This window comes from Pteropus vampyrus, unplaced genomic scaffold, assembly GCF_000151845.1.
Source record: "Pteropus vampyrus isolate Shadow unplaced genomic scaffold, Pvam_2.0 Scaffold39, whole genome shotgun sequence".
In the NCBI taxonomy this organism is placed as follows: Eukaryota; Metazoa; Chordata; class Mammalia; order Chiroptera; family Pteropodidae; genus Pteropus; species Pteropus vampyrus.
The window spans coordinates 8,343,779-8,348,777 of NW_011888820.1; positions in this window are offsets into that span (position 1 = coordinate 8,343,779).

The following is a 4,999-nucleotide window of genomic DNA, read 5'->3' on the forward strand; positions in this document are numbered from 1 at the left end:
CTCAGTGAATGTAGCTATGTGCATATTCTAATTCTTCAATATCACACGAAAATTCCAGGATGTATTTCAGGATATAGAATACACTTAGCAATCAGCTTCATCAATGAAAGTACTATAGCTGAAGATGCTCCATGGTTAAAGACAAACTGTACTAAGAAGTGAATGATTGGTATGAAAAGACAAAGTTATATCTTAGGGTTAAAGTCATATGCCTCTTCTGCAAATTATTTGCCAATAGTAAGTATTTAAAAAGTTAAATATGACACTAGATTCCGGTAGTTTGCTATGTCAGCCCAAAGTTAGTATGTTCCTATATTTAGAGCAATGGCCTAGAAAACAAGATTGGCTGAGTCACTTTGTTATGTCCCCTTAATTTTCTTACCTTAGTTTGCTCTTTTATGTGCTACTCTGATCCAAAATAAAATGTCCTTGTGCACATTTCATGGGCTGGTTATGCCCAAGCACAAAGGCAATTCAAGAGAGAAGGTGTAATATAAATAAATGTGAGCATCTCATCTCATAGCATTACACATGCAATATTATTATGATTATTATAAGCCCAAGTGAGAAAAAGAAAATAGGCACTCCAAATGTATTAAGTCAAATAGAAAGCAATTAATGTAAGAGAGATATTACTCTAGTGGAGTCAATATGATGATTTAAAAATACTGTCTAAATTTGAAATAACATAGGATTAGTCCTGAAATAAAAACCAAAAAAACTAACCTAACAGAATTACTACTGAATAATAGTGCTCTAGCTTCTGTTCATAAATGATGGAGTATTGTTTGAGATATACATAGTTGCCATCGACAATAATCATTCATACATTTTGAAACCTGAGGAGTATAGCAGATTAGAAACGATTTTTTTTTACATTGTATTTGAAACAATTTCTATATTTTCTGTTTTATTTAATCAGGAATTGTATTTCTTGATTTTACCTTCTAGTTCAAGTATTAATCACTTTAATGAATTATAGAGATTCTGAGGTTAAAAGGCTAGAGGTAGACCTTATATATTCTACACATTGTAATTTTCACTTGTAAAACTAGAGACACCGATTGACCTGACATAAACAGGTATTCTGTTAAAGGAAGGTTCATTTTGCTCCTTTATCTCCACCAACCATGGTTTGCCCTTGGCTGTCATTATTTTAGCTTTGGTTGCTTTCCTATTTGGAGACGAAAAAATGTCGATTGTATCTCAAAGTATCCATACAGACCCTTGGAAATCATCAAAGATCCATAGATATTTTAGAGGAGGGGATCTCAAGTCCAATGCTCAGTTTTAAGATGCAAACTCAAAAGTGGGGAAGTTTCAAGGCTTGTAAAGAGTCACATGTCCAAGTAGGTAGCAATCCAGTAGAGTATGGTGACTACACAGTGACAGGAGATCCAAGGCAATGACTTACAGACACTTGGCACCGATTTCAGTTTTGTGACATCACTTGAATTGTAGTTTGAATGATTGCTTCACTGTTAACCTTCTATATGTATCTTGCATCCCCAGAAAAATCAAGCACCCCCAGAAAAATGTGCCCCCATAGTTTCTAGCACAGTACAAAACACATTCAGTAAAATTTAAATGAATCCATTTGTAAGTTCTATTATTGACATTAGATCCTTTGATGTTTTTAATTCTAACTTTTTTTTTTTTTTGGCTTGAAAAATCAGTGGACATCTTAGTCATCGCCAGACTTTGCATATCTGCATATCTGCTGTGCTATAAACTCTGTGTACATTTCATGAACTGGTTATGCTCAGCTACTATTTATTCTATTTTGGCACAATGAGAATTCGAGAGAGATGATGCAATAAAAATAAATATTTGTAAGTTCTATCTGGGCTCGGAGATTAAAACACATTTTTTCTCTTGAGTCAAGTTCAAGCATAACTGCTTTGCTCCCATTCTTATGATCAGTACTATGTAAGGCACATGACTTTTCAGCTAGAGGACCATTAAACAAGATATCCCTCATGGTTCAATCTTGTAGACCAAACACCTGCTTGGTTCTATTCATTAATGTTCCAGCAGCAGATCTTCTTCAGGGTAGATGTAGGCTCTGGCTCCCATATGCCTGCCTCCCTTAGCTGCTCTTCTCTGATCTGTGGCTGTGGTTTTCTTCTGCCATTATTTTCCTGGCTCTGACAAAATGACAACCGTCCTTTTGGATTCCTCCACGTACTCAGCTAGCATATCCAAATTCTGTTGCTTCAGCACTGCTGAGTGATCTGCCACGTCTGGAACTGAATACAGGCTAATGTTATTTTGCATTTTAAGTTTTTGAGAAATTTCAGAGTCACTGATCCTCACTGCAAACATGTCCTCAATTATTTCTTTGTGGCTTGCCCTAAAATTACATTTCACAGCCAGTGCATGATCATGATTCAGAAAAGATTCCATTATCTCTTCCCAGCCTACCTAGACTGAAGAAATCTGGCCCTTTGTAAACATTTGGGGATCAAATGTTTTTCAGCTTTCCCTAGTAGAACTAGGTGCTTTTTCTTTTCTAAGGTGAAAGAATTTAAATTTATGTTTGGCCTCAGGCTTGTAAACATAAAATACATAACAGCCTGGTTTTCAGAGGTCTTTGTAATTGTTTTGAATGAAACTTATTTTAATTGGACACCAAAGAAACCAAAGAAAAACAGATGGGCAAGGAAAAGGAACTGAATTTTTAGCCCATGTGACAAGGATTGGATTCTTTATCTTCTCACAGCAAGAAGTTGTCTGTTCTTTATCTCTCCCCTTCCTCTTTTTTTTTTTTATTCCCTTCTTGCTTTAGTTTTTATTTTCTTTCTATTTCTTTGTCCTTTTGCAAATCTGTGTATGGGTATCTGCCTGTGATGAAATTTTGATTTACTATGTTGATTTGGGGTTACCCAATCAGAAACTGGTTTTTCTTGAGTAAGGACAAGTGCACTGACCCTGAGTTTAAAAGTTAATGGTGTATGTGACGACAAACTTTTAGTGGGCAAACAAAATAGTTTTAATAAGACAAACAGGAATTTTTTTTTTTTCAGTTAGCAAGCCATTCTGTTGAAAAGAGTTAAAACCAAAACTCTGATAGTTCGCTGAGCATGAACTAAAGACATTTTACCAAGATTTTTTTTCTCTGCAAAAATACCTTATTTTGTGAACTTAAAATCCAACTCATTGGATTTTTTGCTTTCAATTTTAGTGTGACTTCCCTCTTATGCTACATTTCTGCATGTATAAAATAATCACATTTTAAAAGATAACAAATAGAACCCAAGTCTAAAAGCAATTACAGCAATAAACGTAGCAAGAATTCAAGCCTCCCTGTTAACCAAATGCCCCTTATAAATTTTATAAATTTGTGTCTGTGTGCATGTACTAGTTCCAGTTGTCAATCTTTTATGAAACTGCTTGCCTCTGGTTTTTACGAGATGATCCTAAATCATATTCACATCCAAAGACTTATTTTAACTATATTCTGAAAAAAAAGTATAACTTTTGTAATTCTATTTAAAAAAATTTTTCGGGTGACATTTTAAAGAGAAAAATAAATGCATTAACCTTCATGTACTTAATTATATTCTGAAAAATCGAGCTATAGAGATATTCATATATTCCATAAGGCATTCTCAGACAAATATTTTATGAATTAAATGGTCTTATCACATGGAGTAAAGATGTTGTGATTGGCAGGCACAAGTGCTATAATACGCTCTGTAGGTCAGTAGCTACAGATGTAGTTTATGACATTTTCTCCAACACTTTTCCACATTGTAGGATTAGAAAATCTATAATGAGAGATCAGTGGTACTGTCTAATATATAAAGTTTCCTATCAATATCTTATTTCAACCAGAAAAAAATCATCCACTGTAATTGACTCATCACAATGATTTAGAAAGGGTCTTTATCAAAAGATTAAATACTTTTTTTTTTGCTGTAAATACTTAGTGTAATGTGTATATTCTCAATTTGTGTCAGCTTTGATTATTTTTATTCAAATTAGTTGATCTCTATTGACAATATATGATAGAAACCAAATCAAACTAGCTTATGAAAAACAAGGCTTTTATTGGCTTATGGAAAGTTGAGGGCACTGACTTCAGACACTATTGAATACAGGTGGTCAATAGTGTTAGAAATCTGTCTTTTTCCATGCCTTTACTCTTCTTTCCTTTAGGCATGTTTCTGAGGCAGCCTTTCTCTGCTAAGATGTCTGTCAGCATTTCCAGATAAATATCCAATTATCTTCAAGAATAGCAATTTTTAAAAATCCTATAGCTATGCAAAGGCTTCAAGTTGAATCTCATTGGTTCTGCTTGACCTGAGTTGAGCCACTTAATCATCCATGAATGATCACAGCTGACCAGAGGATCCAGAATTCCAGTTAGCCAGGCCTGGATCACATTTCTTAGCAGCACCAGAATCACAAGGAAAGAGAGTATGGGAATCAGAAGAGTGAACGCATGCCAGTCTGGCAAAAAGAAAGCAACAGATGTCTACTGCCTTACTTTATTCATTCATCAGACATTTCCTGAGTTTCTCCTGCATTCCTCGCACTGTGTACATGAGCAACAGTGTGTATGTGTGACTGGGAATGGGGCAAGGGGCACAGCAGGAAGGAAGAAATTCAAAAGTAAAAAACCTAATCCATTTCCTCAAAAGAGAGATGTCTGTAGGCTCTAAAAACTGAGAAACAAGGACTCTGTGATTAACTTGTTGATACAGGTGGTAGAAATTCAGAGCAAGAGAAAATACTGTGATTAGAGAACTGAGAAAGCCTTAAGAGGTGGTCTTGAGTGATGTACCAAATGCGGATGGGTGGAAGGGAGAGTAAAATCCTCCAAGAGGCTGGTGGAATGTTGGTAAGGGCTTAGCATTGATACAAGGAGTGTGTTGGTGAAACAGAGAAGAACCAGGTCAAGTAGCGCTGCGGAGGAAAGGCAGATCATGGTGGATGGGAGAGAAAGGCAGATGAGGATGCCTGAGTGCCAGGTGGAACAGTTTAGGTAGGATCT